The sequence below is a fragment of the Oryx dammah genome, unplaced genomic scaffold, assembly GCF_014754425.2.
Source record: "Oryx dammah isolate SB20612 unplaced genomic scaffold, SCBI_Odam_1.1 HiC_scaffold_23, whole genome shotgun sequence".
Taxonomy (NCBI): Eukaryota; Metazoa; Chordata; class Mammalia; order Artiodactyla; family Bovidae; genus Oryx; species Oryx dammah.
In genome coordinates this window covers 92,622,275-92,641,876 of record NW_024070207.1, presented here as the reverse complement: position 1 = coordinate 92,641,876, position 19,602 = coordinate 92,622,275, and the positions used below count along the sequence as shown (strand labels likewise).

General features: G+C 40.1%; 1 non-coding gene across 1 annotated transcript; it reads right to left on the bottom strand.

The window, feature by feature from the left end:
- Window positions 1-18,486: 18,486 nt before the first annotated feature.
- On the bottom strand, window positions 18,487-18,589 carry LOC120882678. Its single transcript, XR_005725541.1, has one exon. It is a non-coding gene; the product is annotated as a U6 spliceosomal RNA (small nuclear RNA).
- Between the last annotated feature and the right edge of the window lie 1,013 nt (window positions 18,590-19,602).

The following is a 19,602-nucleotide window of genomic DNA, read 5'->3' as shown; positions in this document are numbered from 1 at the left end:
ACTGAGATTTTTTTTAAAAATCCCTTTCATTGATCAGTTATTAAGTGCCAAAAGTCCTTGGAAGTGGGCACAAGGCAACTTTTTTCAGTTAAAGGCGATTCCTGGAGAGTGATTCAGCTGAGAGCTGTAGGTGTCCCATGCTCCCAGTAGCTGGGAGAATGAGTGTCTCAGTCCTGCAGGGGGAATCTGGGTGGTGCAGCACAACACCCACGACCCCTAGTTAAAGCCAGCTCTCCACCTCCTCCAGGTCTGCAGCTGAGCAGCTGATCGATGCTGAAAGAAACTTAGAACCAAGCTTAATAGTCTCATTTTAAATTCATCACCACCAATTGCAAGTAAGCTTCAGTTCTACCCACAGCCCTACTACATTTCCCTGTTTCATACCTTTACCTTATTTTTCCAATACCCTTTCCCATCTTCACTCTTCCCATCTTCACTCTAACTGTGACTCACTTGAGAAAATATAGAGAACTTCCGTATTTTTCTTCCACCAGTATAGCAGTGTACACACAAACATATCCTTTTACTTTTTGGTATTTTGCTTTTACTTTTTTACCATTTTTGGTAAATTGTTGATATTCTTCTCTAAGTCCAATTCCTCCTTGCACTGAATTCTGTTCATTCTTACCTACTCGAGGGCATCCCTTTTACAATTTTCCCTATTCCTCTTGCCTGATTATTTTTTCCCCTTGCATTGGATCACTCCCATTGACCAAAAAACACGTGTGCAACAGTTTCCATCTTAAAAGTACCCTGTCATGACCCACATCATTCTTCAGCTACCAAAGTCACTGAAACTGTTGTTTATACTCTCTGACTCCCCCTTTCTCCACTTTACCACTTTTGTTCTCATTCTTTCTTAAACCCTATCCAGTAACTACTACTACCTCAGTGATAATCCATTTGTCAAGGTCTCTAATCTCTTCATGTTACCTTACTTGGCCTGCAGTACTGAGATAGGTAATCTTTCTTTCCTTGAAATACTTTCCTCATCTGGCTATGGGGATACCATCATCTGATTTCCCTCGTATCTCACTGGCTGCTCTCTTTCAGTCTTCTGTTCTGGATTATCCAGTCTGCCCAATCTCTACATTTTGCGCAGCTTCAGTGCTGAGTCCTTGAACTTATTTCTGTATCTTTCTACACATAGTTGCTAAGTGGTTTCATGCATTACATATCCCACTGCCTATTTGATATCTCTACTTGGATGATAATAATAACTAAAGAAATTGAATGTTTCCTATATACCAGGAATTGTTCTAAGCCCCTTATGTATATTTATTCAAATAATGTGTCCAATAGACACCTAAAACTCAGTGTATCTGAAACTGTACCTCTGACTCTCGTTCCCACTAAAACCAGCTCCTCCCTCAATATTAACCACTTCAGTGAACAGCAGAACCTTTGATCCAGTTGTTCAGGCTCCAAACTGCAGTATGATCCTACCTCCACTCTTCTTTTATACCCCATGGGCAACCCATCAACAAATTCTGTTAGCACCGTTTTCAGAATATATCCCCAATCCAAACAGTTCTTATCACCACCCTCTTGATTCAAGGGTCCATCATCTCTTGCCTGGAATATTGCCTCCTTACTGGTCTTTTTGCTCTCACTATTGCCCCTCTCCAAACAGAGACTGGGCTTCCCAGGTGGCTCAGTGGTAAAGAATCTGCCTGCCAATGCAGGAGACACAGGAGATGGTGGGTTTGATCCCAGGGTTGGGAAGATCCCCTGGGGGAGGAAATGGCAACCCACTCCAGTATTCTTGCCTGAAGAATCCCACGGAGAGAGGAGCCTGTCTGCATCCGTAGGGTCGCAAAAAGTCAGACACAACTGAGCATGCACGCACACAAACAGCAACTACAGTGAGCCTTTAAAAACATGTCAGATTGTATCTTTCCTTTGCTCAAAATATACTAATGCCTTCCCATCTCACTCTGACAAAAATTCAGTTTTAACTGTGGCTTGCAAGGTATTATGGTAGGCTCCTGGCTTCCCTGGTGGCTCAGAGGTAAAGAATCCACCTGTGATGCAGGAGACGCAGGAGATGTGGATTTGATTCCTGGGTTAGGAAGATCTCTTGGAGGAGGAAATTGTGACCTACTCCAGTATTCTTGCCTGGAGAATTCCATGGACAGAGGAGCCTGGAGGGCTACAGCCCAGAGGGGTTGCAAAGAGTCCAGTACAACTGAGCAATTGAGCACACACACACCCACATGTCAGGCCCCTAGTTAACTCTTTGCCTCCATCTTCTACCACTCTTTAATTCCATCACTGTTGTGCTGCACTGGCCTCCTTGCTGTCCCCTCCCTAAGAAGGCTTCCATTTTAGCACCTGTGCAATGCAGTTCCTTCTATAGGTTGACATAGGTATTGGTATGCTTAATTAAAATTGGCATTTGAAGATTGTTCCCTGGGACATTTTTATTTGCATGTATGGTCTGATTATCTTGAACTCACAAGCAAAGCCATGAAGTTATTATTTTTGCTTGACCTTCTTACGTAAACAGACATTCTCTGTATAGAAGTCAAAATATAGAAAGCAGTTAAATATAGAACTGCAGCTTAGGTTATGTCTCTCTACTATTAAACTCAACAATGATGATTTAGTTTTTGAATTTTATTGATTCTGTAGTTTTGTTTGCATTTAATTTATAAATTACTTCAGCTTTATAGCTGAATGAGTGATCAGCATAAGTTTATTTTTAGTTTTATGTTTGTGACTTTTTAAGTAATATCATGATAGAAATGATGAGACAACACTGGAGTCTTCAAGCATATTTCTCCTTTAAAAGAAATCTGTGTATTAAATCAAACTTGAAAAACACATTTTAGGTGATTATGTAATTATTTTCACAATAAAAATTCCTTATAATAGAGAACTCAACAGAGAAAGCATGAGAAACTTAAATATTTCAGACTGAAGTTAAAAAATTAGAGAAGTGTTGGCCAAATATAAAGAAAAATAAATTGGTGAAATTGAAAAAAAAGTTTCCTGGATAAGGAATTATTAAACATTTAGAGCCAAGAAAAAAGTTTATAATAATTTTCCAGACATTTTCTACTTTCCATTTCTCTATTCCATTAAATACCACCCCCGATAGGAAAAAAAAAACCAAAAAACAACTAGAGACCTGAAGATGAAATAACATTGATAATTTTGAAAGGGTTTTTTTTCCTATAATAAAACTACATGTATCCTTGTCTTTTTTATTTTTTTGGAGGTAATTCTCATGAAGAGATGTTTGAAGTTCATGCTATGAATATCTGGAAGACAAAACAAAAACATAAAGCACCTCTATAAACTTAGCTTTCGTTTCAAAGAAAGACTTGAAAGGAGTTTTGAAAACTTTCAAAGTTTCTCCATAATTTGACTCCCCTCAAGTCACTGACAAAATGAACAAACTTTATAAAACCCAGTTAAAGTCATTGAGCAATTAGTTAAATCAGTATTTGGAATTATTGAGAAAGAAGTTGCAGGAGACAGAATTCCAAGATTCTGGATCCCTGCGGTACATGCCCTGTCTCCCAGTTACTCACTCAAATGGTAAAGTAGATACTGTTGTGAAAGGATCTTGCAAACGTAATCAAGGTCTTAAATCAGTTGACCTTAAGATTATCCTGGGCTTAGCTCAAATGGTAAAGAATCTGCCTGAAATGTGGGAGACCTGGGTTCCATCCCTGGGTTGGGAAGATTCCCTGGAGAAGGGAATGGCAACCCACTCCAGTACTCTTGCCTGGAGAATTCCATGGACAGAGGAGCCTGGTGGGCTACAGTCCATGGGGTCGCAAAGTGTTGGACATGACTGAGTGACTGACACTTTCACTTTCACTTAAGATTGTCCATGTGGACTTGACCTAATCACATGAGTTTTTTAGAAGCAGAATTTTCCCCCAGTGGTCACAGAAGAGAATGTCAGAGAGACATATATTCTGGTCTGGAAGAGAGCAAACATCCACAGGAACTGCCTATGGAGGCCACATGGCAAGGAAATTTGGATGGCTTCTAGAAGCCCAGAGCAATCCTCAGCCAACAGCTACCAGGAAAAGAGGACCTCAGTCTGATAACTGTAAGGCAATGAATTCTGTCAACTTCCATTGAATTTTGAACAAGACTACAAGCTTCAGAGGAGAAACACAACCCTTGATGGACACTTTGATGTCAGCCTGGTGATACCTGAGCAGAGTCAGTCACATTGTGCCCAAACGGTCACCTACAGAACTAGGAGATAAGAAATGTGTGTGCATGTGTGTAAAGCTCCTAGGTTTGTGATAACTTTATATAGCACTGGAAAACAAATACAGAAATAATTTCTCTTTTCAACCAGTTATATCAGAATCATATAGGAACTGTCTATGTTGCCTCTTGGAGTAGAGATGGGTAGAAGTCAAAATTGCTATTTTTATTTAATCCATAATCTGACATTTCATTAAGATAGGACTGTGTCCTAAACAAACTTCAGACTGTCAAACAATACAAAATAAATAATGAAAACTGAACAGCAACAGGGAAACCACAGGGTATAACAGGGGGTGCTGAGTTTTCTGCAACTCCAGCTGTGGATCTCCAGCTGGGAGTCTAGACGTGGTCTCCAGGAACCTCTGATGCACCATACTGAATTACAGGTATATGCTCAGATAATAAGGCCTCAGGAGATGAAGCTCATTTATAAGAAGTCAGTTTTAAATAACAGAAACTGTGATAAATCAACAATATAAATTCCGCATGCAAAGCATACACTGAGTACTATGAAGGTAGAATTGTTGGCATTATTTTGCTTGGTGAAAAAAAAAAAAAAAACCTCTGAGTAAAAGTTGAAGAGTGTCTCTTGTCTTTCAGATTTATACAATAGGAGACTATCTATACCAGGGGTTGGCAAACTTTTTCTAGAAAGGGCTAGATTTTAGGCCTTGTGAGCCATGTGGCCTCCATTGTAACTACTCAACTCTGCTGCTAGAGTGTAAGATCTGCCAGAGATGATTGTAAATCAATGAGTGTAGTTGCATTTCAATAAAACTTTATTTACAAAGAGAGATAGTGGGCTGGATCTGATCAGGGCTGTAGTTTGCAGACATGGCTGAGGAGGGCCTGAACTGGTGGTGGCATCTGGGGGACAACTGAGGACACACACACATGCACACAGACATCTGAGAGACATTGTGGAAACAACTCATGGGACCTGACAACTAATTGGCTTTGAGGGGAAGGAGAAGATGGAAGAGATAGGGCTGCATGTTTGTGTGCATGTGTGCGTGTGTGTATGTGTGTCGGGGTGGGGGTTGTGGAGAAAGTGAGTTGGGTATTGAATTAACAAATTTGAGGTGACAGAATATTTTTGTGGAAAAGTCTAGGAAGCAGATAGAAGTAGAACTTGGGTGCACACGAGAGAGACAGAGAGTGTGAGAGAGAGGCAGAGAGACAGATTTAGGTGATTCGGGAGTTATCTCCACGGAGATGATGTCTTGAAGCCATAGATATAGGTAGGATCACACATGGAAGGTTTGTAGAATATGAGCTAATGTATATAAAAGTGCTTTCAAAACTGTAGGGCATTATCCAAATGCAAAATAGTCTTATTATTAAATGTGACAAACAGAAGCATAAAAGGCAGTAACAACCATTTTATGTCTCAGAATCCCTGCTAGTTCCCAATTATTGCATTTTTATCCTGTGATGGCCTTTGAACAGCTTGTTTTCCTCCCCTTGCGTGCACACTGAGAGTATAATGCATTAAACATTATCAGTGTGGTGGCATAATGCCTTTTTTTCCCCCAACAGATACTTTCAAACCTCAGTTGGTAGACATGAACTTCTAAAGGGGGTGGGACAAAGACACAGAGACACTGCTTTGATATTAGGCTGGAATGCTAGAAGTTTTATTTAAATGAGGAATGAATGAGGCAGCAGGTTTAGGCAGATCAATATTTAATCACTTAGGAAAAGAGAAACAGAATGTAGGGGCAGAGTAGACTGAAGAGATGATATCAAGTTAGAGTTGAGGAAGCCCTGAATTCTTTTTTTAAAAAAATTATTTATTATTTTTGGCTGTGCTGTGTCTTTGTTACTGGAAGGGCTTTCTCAAGCTGTGGGAGTGAGAGAGCTGCTCTTTGTTGTGGTGCAAGGGCTTCATTGCAGTGACTTCTCTTGTTGCAGAGCACAGGCTCTAAGGTGCTCAGGCTTCAGTAGGTGTGGCAAGTGGGCTCAGTAGTTGCAGCTCCCGGGTTGTGAGCACAGGCTCAGTGGTTGTGGTGCATGGGCTTAGTCACTCCATGGCATGTGGGATCTTTCCCGACTAGGTATTGAACCCGTGTCCCCTGCGTTGGCAGGTGGACTCCCAACCACTGGAAGCCTCAAGCCCTGAATTCTTGAAAAGTCTTTTCGGTGGGGAATCACTCTTTTCTCTAATCTCAAGGACAGCAGTGCTATCCCTTAAGCAGTCTTGACTTGCATTTCCAGAGTATTTCAGTTACTTAAAATGGCTCAACAAATGATTCTAAAACTTAGTGGCTTAGAACAGCAACCATGTTATTAAATTTGATGATTTTGTGAGTCTGGAGTTTGGCTATGCCTTGGCAGGTTGATTCTTCTGTTCCATGTAGTGTCAATGGAAGTCATTTGTTGGTATTCAGATGGTGGATGGACTGGTCTGAGATGTCAGAGACAGTTTCACTCACATGTCTGGTACCTTGATCAGATGGAAGGCTGGATCCAGCTGGGAGTGGGGGGCTGGGGCACTCGGTGGGGGGGTGGGGTGCTGGGGCACTTCCATGTGGCCTCTGTAGCATGGTGCCCTCAGGATAGTCAGATTTCTTAGGTAGCAGTTCAAGGTCCAAGAGTGAGTGACCTGGCAAAAAAGACATACGCTGTGTTGGTTTTCATGACCCAAACTTGAAGTCCTATTGTGTTACTTCTGCCGTATTCTATTGGTTAAAGTGGTCATGAATCTTTGAATCCTCCCATGTTTAGGAGAAGGCTTCCCTGGTAGCTTGGATATTAAAGAATCTGCCTGCAATGCAGGATACACTAGAGATGGCAGGTTCAATCCCTGGGTGGGGAAGACCCCCTAGAGAAGGACATGGCTACCCACTCCAGTATTCTTGCCTGGAGAATTCCATGAACAGAGGGACCTGGCGGGTTACAGTCCACGGGGTCACAAAGAGTCAGACACGACTGAGTGACTTACACAACACTACCACTATGTTTAAGGGAAGAATGATAAACCCTACCTGTATATGGAAAGAGCATGAAATAATTGGTGGCTATGTTTTAAAAGCACTACAATGTCCCTTTGGCAGAAGGATGTGTCTCCTTGATTACAGCTCAGATAATATGGATGCTAGGAAACTCTGCTCTCCTAGGCCTAGCATTTCTTGGAGTGATGGAGGTTGCAGCATTCCATGTGGGTTGCATATTGGTGGGATAGGTTCCTCTACCTAGAGAGCAGATCTTGAGACCAGAACTTGGATACAGGTAGTTTATTTTAGGAACTGATCCCAAGAAGCAGGAGTCAGAGACCGGGAAGAGTGAAATAGGGAAGGAGCGAAAGCCATCCCAGTTTGCACTGTTGAGTTGGTCACTGCTGTGGGTTTTTAGGGCACAGTCCTGTTGATATCTTCTAAGTCGCTGTGTCATTGCACCTTGGAATTGTGTGTTTGCAGGACAGAAGATAAATTCACCAACTCCTGTCTCCTATTGGTAAGGGGCTGCTCCATGGGATGTTGGCTCTCTTTTACTTCTGGCTGTACCCATGTGTAAGTCTTGATGGGATCCCATATTGTAACAGACAGATTCTGGCTCAGACAGCCAGACACCCAGAGGGCTGAATTAAGGTACTGTCAAATTATACTTGCATAAAACTGGTTGCTATAGCAACGTATGGGGTAAAAGGTGGGCTGGGAGGATGTGAGATGGTCACAAGAGGTACCTGATATGCATGCACGTGCTTGAACATTCCCATTAATTAAACCAAGGATACAGGCTTTAAAGCAAGGGACTACACAGCATAAACAGATGCAGTATAGCTGTTTCAGTTTTTTCCCTTCTTCTGGATTCCCAGCTGTGATGAACATGCATGTGCTAGGAACATTCTCCTGAAGGCTCATGATATCCTTCTGGAAGAACTTCCATCAGTAATCAATGAACTCCTTATTTCAGAAAAGATTTGTACAGATCAGACTTTTCCTGGTTCATGAATAATCAGCTCTAGCAAGGGTCATATTCTTATCCCAGAGGACAAACCAGAGTCAGTGACCTGTCCAGGTGTTCCTAAATAATGCCCCTGCCCTCAGCTCTCCAGTGGACAGGAAAACTCAATTTCCTCAGTACAGACTAATAACCATTCCCCACCCTCTAGTCCTAAGAGGGGTGTTGACAGCAGTCCCGATTGGCAATGTTTATCACTACATTTGCTTGACAGTATCAGAGGACAAACCAATGGATGGAATTGAAGGAGCAAGGAAATCAATGTAGTTTCAGAGGCCAGTTTCAAGGCACTTAGTGAGGGAGATGATAAGTTTATCCCATTCTAAGTGAACCTGCATGTGAAATCCATATTTCTATATAAAAGAAGGATGATTCATCTCTTTACCAAAGAAGTCTTCAGGGGACTAATTTGCTTGTTGAGCTCCCCTGGGGAATTTTATTTGTGGTTTCATTTTATTGAAAGCATAGGCCTGCATAGCATGCTGTAATGGTTCTCAAAATGATTCTAGACCATGGATATTCTGTTTCAGCAAAACATTTTATGAAAGTTCAATAAGTGAATCTGATGGAAAGGGCTACTCAGCTTCAAGTAGGGGGTAGATACTTGTAATTGCACATTTTTTTCTCAGTCTCTCTTCATCCCTCCACTTTCCTTGATCCTTGAGAGAGATCAACATACCTTGTATAGCTCCTAAGATCACAATTTAGAAGTCTCTGATATGTAGTACAAATTAGGAATGTGTCCTGCTGCAAGCAAAAGAAAATGGGACAACAGTGGCTTAAAGAAATAGGGAATTACTTTTTACTCCTTTATTGAGAAGTCAGGAAGTGGGTGAACACTATTGTTTCAGCAACTCTGGTCCTTTCCTATTTTTGTTATGCTTAGTCTATTGGCTTATTGCCTCAAGACTGAAAAAGAACTACAGCATCTCTGGGTGTCACGTGAGTTCAAGGCAGAAAGAAAGTTGAGGGTGAGTTTTCTTTTTGCCTCCTGAGTCTCTATATTTGGGGAGGGTGGGGGAAGTGACACATTACCAGAAGACTGTCATTTAGATAAAGAATCTGCTTGCAGTTCAAGAGACCTGAGTTCTATGCCTGGGTTGGGAAGATCCCCTGGAGAAGGGAATGACTTCCCACTCCAGTATTCTTGCCTGGAGAATCCCACAGACAGAGGAAGCTGGTGGGCTACAGTCCACGGGGTCACAAAGAATCGCAACCAACTGAGTGACGGACACTTTCACTTTCAGCCAGAAATAGCTCACAGGCCCATCATAGACCATTACTGACTAAAGGGCATGAATAACAACTTAGTTCCTGTGGCTAATGAAGGAGACTTTCCTCTCTGCAATCACAGAATCTCTGCCTGATTCTTGAACAATCAGGATTTTCTTAACAGGGAAGTAGGGAATAGAGAAGGGCAGTTGGATAGACAATTGGATAGATGACAAAGTGCATCTCTCAGAGCCAGTGGGCCAGGAAACTTGATTGTGAGTTCTAACTTGGCCACTTAACTGATTGTGAAACATGGGACAAGCCACTTGACATGGCCTGGCTGCAGTGACCTCATGTATAAATTGATGAAAGTGAACAACTTGAGTGCCAAGTTTCCTTCTAGCTCCTATATTCAATGGTTTCAATTTTAATAACTTCCTGAAGGTTCATGGCTAAGCCAAAACCGGTTTGTAATTGAAACAGATGCCCTAATGGAGCTGTTCTGGCTCTGAAGAACTGGCTGCTAGTATTTTCATGCTGTAGATTATGTGCTGTGAATTTCAAAGAAATTCCTACTTAAAAAAAAAAAAAACTTGGAGGAAAAATCAGCTCTCTGTTCCCCTCCACCCCATAGTTAAGTCTTATATTTGAATAGTACAGCTTTCTTCCATGTAATTCTTATTTAGAGTTTCTTAAAAAAAAGAAAGAAAAAGGAAATCAACTTTCCTATTTGGTATAAAGCTCCTTCTAAGTAACAGGAAATTATTACCAGCCCTCTGTTTGATTGTACAATATTGAAATAAATGAAATAAATAAACAAAGTCTTAAAATGTATATAATTGCAATTAGTGTTTGGCTGTGTTGAGTATACAGTTTTCACCAGTTGTTAATAAAAGTGAAACCTTAAGGTTCTTAATGGGTGATATACCTGTAGTTAGTATTGTGCGTGATTTTGGTAATTACTCAGTGTTTTTTTTTTGAATCCCCGAATTATGAGAAGAAGTATGAATGAGCCAGAGTTGACGAGGGTAGAATTAATCCCTCAGAGTTAGATTTTCATAGTTTTAATATGCTTGATGTTATAAAGGAGGGCATTGGAAAAGAGCTTACTTGAAACATTTGATTGATAGTTTATATTATTTGTACATTAGTCAATGTACAAACAAAAGTCAGAATTAGTGTAGCATGCCAGTTCAGTCACTGACTATTAAGTGTCCTCTAGGTGCTGAGCTCTCTCACAGTAGTGCAGTATAACAGTGAATGAGCAAGACCATGATCCCTGCTCCCATGGAACTGCACTCTAATGGAGGAGGCAGACAATAAATAAGCAAGAACTATTTCAAGTAATGGTAAAAACTATGAAGAAAATGGAACAAGATAACGTGGTAGATAGTGGGTGAGTGAGCAGCATTAATTAAGGCAGTCATGGAAGGCTTTTCTGAAGAGTTGGTATTTGAGCTGAGACCAGAAGGGAGTTAGCCCCATGAAGATCTGAGGGAACAATGTTCTAGGCAGTGGAAACAGTTAATTGCAAATGCCTTTTGGTGGTAATGAGCCTGCTGCATTTGAAGATGAATAAGAAAGCCAGTGTGACTCAAGCGTAGTGGACAAGATTAGTCAGGAGAGGTGTCCAAGGGCTAACCTGTACAGAACCTTGTAGAACAAGGATATTGTTCTAACTGTGATGGACTCTATGTAGGATTTTAAACAGGGGGAGGACATGGCCTGCTTTAATTTTTTTAAAAATATTCTATCTTCTGGGTCAAGAATGGATCAGAGCGGGGAAGACCACACACAAAGATGTCAGTTCAGTGGCTATTGCAACAGTTCCAGTGGGAGAAGACATTGCCTTATGAGCAGGGAGATGGGGAAAAGTAGATAGGTTGGAGATCTATTTTGGAAGCACAGCAACAGGACTTGCTAATGATTGTATGTGGGGATTGGTGATGGATGGAAAGGAATGAAGCATGGCCTCTACGTTTTTGGCTGAAGTGAGTGGAAAGAAGGGGTGACTTTTTTTTTCTGATCATTCGAAAAGGGTGGGGAGAAGCCACTGGGGTGGTGGTGGTGGCTGGCAGTCAGAAGTTCTGATTTAGAAATGTTAGATCTAAGCTATGCCGCAGACATCTGCATCTTTAAAGTCTACTTTGAAGCAGGGGCTTTACAAAGGCGTCCTCTTTGGAATGCAGTGGTTAAAGATGGAAGAAAAGGGGTAATACTTAACAAACCTCAAATAACAGAATCTCCACAATGCCAGGTCTCTCTCTTCTTAAATAGACAGAGATAACTCTTCCAAAATAATCTCCCTGGTCAAGAAAAGAATTGAGAACACAAAAGTTTAAGACCTTTGATATAGGCTTCCCTAATCCCCTCTTCACCTTTTTGATTGGCCCAAGTGCTACCTCGGCAGAACAATCTAAGCAAATAGAGGCAACTTTGTAGAGAAATGAATTGTGAGGAAGTCTGCTAGGATTACCAAGATTAAAAGAAAAGAACAGAACTGTCCTCAGATAAGCACAAGATAAAATACCAGAATGATACAGGGAACAAACCAGAAAAGAAAAATTCCCAAATCTAAGGTTATATGTTCATTTTAATATAGTCAAAATGTGTAGGCAGGAAATTATTTTTGAACCATATTCACTTGGTGAAGCTGTTCAAATACAATCTACATACTTTTAATTATAAATTGAACAGAAAGGGTTTTGTGTGTCTCTAAGTTTAGGATCAGAGTTTTATGTTCTTGATGCAGGTAGAAGGTTTGAATGCTAGAATGTGCCCGATCTGAGATCTCATGGGCCCCCATAATGTGGCTTGAGGTAGTATTAAGGCAAGGTGAATCTGATAATGGCCTAGTCATGATACTCTAGTCCTAGGAAAACATGAGACTTTTCTTAGAATCTCTTGTTTTCTGGATATATTGCTAAGAATTCTCTTGTGGCACACTTTATTCAGTCAAATGGATTGCTTCTCTTTTTTCTCACCATCCTTAGGGCCAGGTTCTGGCTAATGAACACTTGAGTAGGGGTCACTCACTGGGTGACCCACTTGGGCAGGCTTTTAGCTTTCTCTTTCTCCTTCTTCTGGGAGGTGAATAATTGGAGAGTGAGGACATGATCAGGCTGGCTGGCACTTGACCTTGATGGACTGGTCTACAGAGGTCTTCAAAGTTTCTCTAGAGTCTCATCTCAAATGTGACATTTACAGGTTTTATAAGTAGTAGTGTTTTTTTTTAATTTTTTAAAAATATAAATTTATTTATTTTAATTGGAGGTTAATTACTTTACAATATTGTATTGGTTTTGCCATACATCAACATGAATCCACCACAGGTATACACGTGTTCCTCATCCTGAACCCCCACCCCTCCTCTCTCCCTGTACCATCCCTCTGGGTTGTCTCAGTGCACCAGCCCCAAGCATCCGGTATAATGCATCAAACCTAGACTGGCGATTCATTTCATATATGATATTACACATGTTTCAATGCCATTTCCCCAAATCATCCCACTCTTGCCCTCTCCCACAGAGAGTGGTGATCCATTAATATGTCATGAAATGGATTTAGTGCTATTGACCAAGATATTAAAGAGAAAAATAAGATAAATAGAATAAAAATGTCAGTGTGCATTGTGCATAATAAGGTTAAGTATCCTTTTCATGATAGGGGACTGGAATGCAAAAGTAGGAAGTCAAGAAACACCTGGAGGAACAGGCAAATTTGGCCTTGGAATGCAGAATGAAGCAGGGCAAAGACTAATAGAGTTTTGCCAAGGAAATGCACTGGTCATAGCAAACACCCTCTTCCAACAACACAAGAGAAGACTCTACACATGGACATCACCAGATGGTCAACACTGAATCAGATGATTGATTATGTTCTTTGCAGCCAAAGATGGAGATGCTCTATACAGTCAACAAAAACAAGACCAGGAGCTGACTGTGGCTCAGATCATGAACTCCTTATTACCAAATTCAGACTTAATGTGAAGAAAGTAGGGAAAACCGCTAGACCATTCAGGTATGACCTAAATCAAATCCCTTATGAATATACAGTGGAAGTGAGAAATAGATTTAAGGGACTAGATCCGATAGATAGAGTGCCTGATGAACTATGGAATCAGGTTCGTGACATTGTACAGGAGACAGGGATCAAGACCATCCCCATGGAAAAGAAATGCAGAAAAGCAAAATGGCTGTCTGGGGAGGGCTTACAAATAGCTGTGAAAAGAAGAGAAGTGAAAAGCAAAGGAGAAAAGGAAAGATATAAGCATCTGAATGCAGACTTCCAAAGAATAGCAAGAAGAGATAATAAAGCCTTCCTCAGTGATCAATGCAAAGAAATAGAGGAAAAGAACAGAATGGGAAAGACTAGAGATCTCTTCAAGAAAATTAGAGATACCTAGGGAACATTTCATGCAAAAATGGGCTTGATAAAGGACAGAAATGGTATGGGCCTAATAGAAGCAGAAGATATTAAGAAGAGGTGGCAAGAATACACAGAAGAACTGTACAAAAAAGATCTTCACGACCCGGATAATCACGATGGTGTGATCACTCATCTAGAGCCAGACATCCTGGAATGTGAAGTCAAGTGGGCCTTAGAAAGCATCACTACAAACAAAGCTAGTGGAGGTGAAGGAATTCCAGTGGAGCTATTTCAAATCCTGAAAGATAATGCTGTGAAAGTGCTGCATTCAATATGCCAGCAAATTTGGAAAACTCAGCAGTGGCAACAGGACTGGAAAAGGTCAGTTTTCATTCCAATCCCAAAGAAAGGCAATGCCAAAGAATGCTCAAACTACCACACAATTGCACTCATCTCACACACTAGTAAAGTAATGCTCAAAATTCTCCAAGCCAGGCTTCAACAATACGTGAACCGTGAACTTCCAGATGTTCAAGCTGGTTTTAGAAAAGGCAGTGGAACCAGAGATCAAATTGCCAACATCTTCTGGATCATGGAAAAAGCAAGAGAGTTCCAGAAAAACATCTATTTCTGCTTTATTGACTATACCAAAGCCTTTGACTGTGTGGATCACGATAAACTGTGGAAAATTCTGAGAGAGATGGGAATACCAGACCACCTGACCTGCCTCTTGAGAAATCTGTATGCAGGTCAGGAAGCAACAGTTAGAACTGGACATGGAACAACAGACTGGTTCCAAATAGGAAAAGGAGTATGTCAAGGCTGTATATTGTCACCCAGCTTATTTAACTTATATGCAGAGTACATCATGAGAAATGCTGGACTGGAAGAAACACAAGCTGGAATCAAGATTGCTGGGAGAAATATCAATAAACTCAGATATGCAGATAATACCACCCTTATGGCAGAAAATGAAGAGGAACTAAAAGGCCTCTTGATGAAAGTGAAAGAGGAGAGTGAAAAAGTTGGCTTAAACTCAACATTCAGAAAACGAAGATCATGGCATCCAGTCCCATCACTTCATGGGAAATAGATGGGGAAACAGTGGAAACAGTGTCAGACTTTATTTTTTGGGGCTCCAAAATCACTGCAGATGGTGACTGCAGCCATGAAATTAAAAGACGCTTACTCCTTGGAAGAAAAGTTATGACCAACCTAGACAGCATATTCAAAAGTAGAGATATTACTTTGCCGACTAAGGTCCGTCTAGTCAAGGCTATGGTTTTTCCAGTAGTCATGTATGGATGTGAGAGTTGGACTATAAAGAAAGCTGAGCACCAAAGAGTTGATGCTTTTGAACTGTGGTGTTGGAGAAGACTCTTGAGAGTCCCTTGGACTGCAAGGAGATCTAACTAGTCCATTCTGAAGGAGATCAGCCATGGGATTTCTTTGGAAGGAATGATGCTAAAGCTGAAGCTCCAATACTTTGGCCACCTCATGCGAAGAGTTGATTCATTGGAAAAGACTCTGATCCTGGGAGGGATTGTGGGCAGGAGGAGAAGGGGATGACAAAGAATGAGATGGCTGGATGGCATCACCGACTCAATGGATGTGAGTCTGAGTGAGCTCCAGGAGATGGTGATGGACAGGGAGGCCTGGCGTGCTGCGATTCATGGGGTCACAAAGAGTCGGACATGACTGAGCGACTGAATTGAACTGAACTGATTGTTTCATTAAGCTTCATTTGTAGATAAATTTGTATATCCTGGATTATGATGTAGAATGTATGTTTTACTCCAATTTGTGGTTAAAAAGAAAGTTTGAGAAACACTGCCCTAGAGTGTAGGGGCTGAGATTGTGGCCTCTGTAGTTAGAAGGCTTATGGAGAAAAAGCTCAGCTCCATAATTATCAGCTGCCTAACTATGGGCAAATTTTATATCCTCTTTGAGTCTCAGATTCCTCATCTATTGAGTAGGGATAAAGATAGATTCTGACTAAAAGGGTTATGCTTGTTGAGAGGATTAAAGCCTTGACTACAGTGCCTGACACACAATAAGTAGCAATTGTTATGATTATCTATGAAAGTTGGTTGTTAATTTGTCATGAGGGTGTGTGGCAGGACAGTGTAATAAAAATGAGTCATATGAGCCTGTTCCCAGGGTAGTAAATGAGTTCGAGTCCTCCTTAAGGAGTTGAGTTCTTCGGCCTCTACATTCACTGTTAGCCTTCTATCTGAAATAATGTCTGATATCCTATTTTGAATCTCTTGTTTGAAAGTCAAGACATCCTCACTAAGAAATAATTCTTAAGATTTTCAGAAGAGCATAAATTGTACTTTGATTTCTATTTACCTTTCCCAAAGGAATAAAATTAAGAGTAATAGATGCAGTGATTGGATAGGGTTGCACCCTTCCCAAAGCCTCCTGGTATGGGAAGTGCAGGGCTGTGCCCCTCTTGCTTCTTGTAAGGTCTACTTGTTGAAGTCAGCTTTCTGCTGCTAGGAATTAATTTCTTCAGGCTGTGCTTCTGGTAAACTCATTTGCATTACACTGTTCTAGGGGTGCTTAACACATTTATTAGTCATTTATTTAGGGCTAGTATTTTTTGGTAATGGTTGTGTTAATTTTTTGAAATAGATTTATTAAAGCACAATTTATGTACCCTGAGTTAATGCAAGTATACAATTCAGTGATTCTTGAATGAATAATGCTATAATTGTTGACTTTATAGAGTTGACTAACCATCACCACAATCCAGTTTTAGAACATTTCCATCACCCCCAAAAGACCCCTCATGTCCATTTGTAACTCTTCCCAGGCAACCAAATATAACTTTCTGTATTTATAGATTTGCCTTTTCTGGACATTTCATTAGAAGGAAATCATACGGTGTGTGGTCTTTTCGGCCTGGCTTCTTTCACATAACATAATGTTTTTTGAAATTCAGCCACATTGTAGCATGTATAAGTACTTCATTACTTTTTATTACCTGATAGGGTTCTAGTGTGTGGATATGACTAGTTTTTCCATTCCTAGTTGATAGATATTTTATTGCTTCCACCCTTTGCCCACTATGAATAATGGTGCTGTGAACATGCATGTACAAGTCACTGTATGGATATGTGTTTTTATTTCTCTTGGATAAACAGTCAGAAGTAGAATTGATGGGTCATATGCTAAAATTATGTTCAGACTTTTAAAGAAATTGCCAAACTCTCTTCCAAAGTATTTATACCATTTTAAATTCCCAGCGGCAAAGTAAGAGTCTAGTTTCTGTATATCCTTACCAACTCTTACTACTGTTTATCTTTTTCTGATGATAACCATTCTAGTGGGTGTGAAATGGTAGCTCATTGTAGTTATCATTTGAATTTCACTAATGAGTAATGACTTTGAGCATCTCTGTACATATTATTAGTTATTTATATATTTCTTTCCTGAAACATTCATTCAAAACTTTTGCCAAAAATTTAACTGGGTTGTTTGTCTTTTGTTGTTGTGTTGTAAGAGTTCTATATATACTCTGGGTACAAATATTTTATCAGATATATAATTTGCCCAATGTTTGATCTCAGTTTGTGGTTTGTCTTTTAATTTTCTAAAAATTACTTTTTGAAGAGCAACGTTTTACATTTTTATAAAGTGCAATTTGTCATTTTTCTTCTATTGTATTTTTGATGTGGTAGCTAAGAATTCTTGGCCTTACTCGAGGTCATAAAGATCTTTCCCTGTATTTTCCTGAGAAAGTTTTATACTTTTAGCTCTTAAATTTGTACTGTGAGTTAATCTTTTATGGATAACATGAGGAAAGCATCTAAATTGATCTTTTTCCATATGGATATCCAGTTGTCCCAGTGACATTTGTTGAAAAGGTTTTCATTTCTCTGTAACATTGCATTGACACATGGAGGTCTAAGAAATAATACAGCGCGGTCCCTGGTACACTTTGCCTAGTTTTCTCTAATGGTAGCATTTTGCAAGGGCTTCCCTGGTAGCTCAGCTGGTAAAAAATCCGCTTGCAATGTAGGAAACCCTGGTTCGATTCCTGGGTTGAAAAGATCGCCTGGAGAAGGGATAGGCTATCCACTCCAGTATTCTTGGGCTTCCCTTGTGGCTCAGATGGTAAAGAACCCACCTGCAATGTGGGAAACTTGGGTTTGATCTCTGGGCTGGGAAGATCCCCTGGAGGAGGGCATGTCAACCTACGCCCATATTTTTGCCCGGAGAATCCCCATGGACAGAGGAGCCTAGAGGCTACAGTCCATGGGGTTGCAAAGAGTCAGACACAGCTGAGTGACTAAGTATAGCACAGCACAGAGTTTTGTAAAACTAAGTTGTAATAATGTAACCTGGATATTGACATTGATAAGATCCACAGCTCTCAGTCAGATTTTCCTAGTTTTATTTATACTCATTTGTGTGTGTGTGTGTGTGTGTGTGTGTGTGTGTGTAGGGCGTGGAGTGGAAGGCTGTGGGGTTTTATTACAATTTCATCACCTTTCAAGGTACTGAGCAGTTCCAACAAGATCACTCCTGTTGCTCTCTTATAATCACTCCCATTTCACTGCCACCACCACCCTTGCCCCTCCCTGACCCTTGGCAAACACTAACCTGACCTCTATTTCTAAAATTTTGTCATTTCAAAAATGTTATGTAAAGAGAACCATGCATTATGTAATAATTCAGGATTAGGCTTTTCACTCAAAAAATATGGAACACTATGAATTTGCACATCATCCTTGCACAGGGGCCTGGCTAATCTTTTCCATCTCATTGCCATTTTTGTGTATGTGATGCCAAAGTGCACATAATAATTTATTTTTAATGTAAGTTTTTATGTATTTGTATCATATCTCTCAATTTTTATTTATTCGCTATGTATCATGTCTTTTTGTTCCTGTATTCCTTCTTTACTACCTTTTTTGTATTAAATAATTTTTTTCTGGTCTACTCTTTAAATGCCTTTGTTTTTTGTTTGTAATTATATTTTTGGAATGATTTCCTTAGTGGTTCTTCTGGAGGAATTACAATATGCTTCTTAACTAAAAGCAATCTATTTCAGATAATTCTAACTTCATTTCAGTAAAATATAGAAACTCCTCCAGTATAGCTCTATTCCCTCTCCCCCTCTTTGTGATATTATTGTCATATATATTGCTTCTTTATATGCTATATTCCTCCAATTATAACTATTCTTTATGCAATTCTTTTTTAAATATGTTGAGAAGAAAAGAGAAAAACTCTCTTTATACTCTCTCTTTTATTGAACTACATAATTACCTTTACTCATGCTCTTTATTTCTTTGTGTGGCTATGAATTACTGTCTAGTGCCATTTCTTTTCATCCTGAAGAATTTCCTTTAGTATTCTTTATAAGGCAAATCATCTTTATCTGGGAATGTCTTTATTTTACATTCATTTTTAAAATACAATTTTGCTAGATATGGGATTCTTGGTTGATTTTTTTCTTCTTTCAGTACCTCAAGTATGGGCTTCCCTGGTGGCTCAGTGATAAAGAAGTCCCCTGTCAATGCAGAAGGTGAGGGTTCAATTCCTAGGTCAGGAAGATCCCCTGGGGAAAGAATGACAACTCACTCCAGTATTCTTGCCTGGGAAATCCCATGAACAGAGTAGCCTGGGGGCTACAGTCCACAGGGTCACAAAAGAGCTGGACATGACTTACTGACTAAACAACGACAATTTTGAACATTTCACCCTACTGCTTTCTGGGCTTTCACCATTTTTGATGTTAAACTATTGAGTCCCCTCCCCATTGTATGTGATGGATTTTTTTTTATCTTGCTACTTTATATTTTCTCT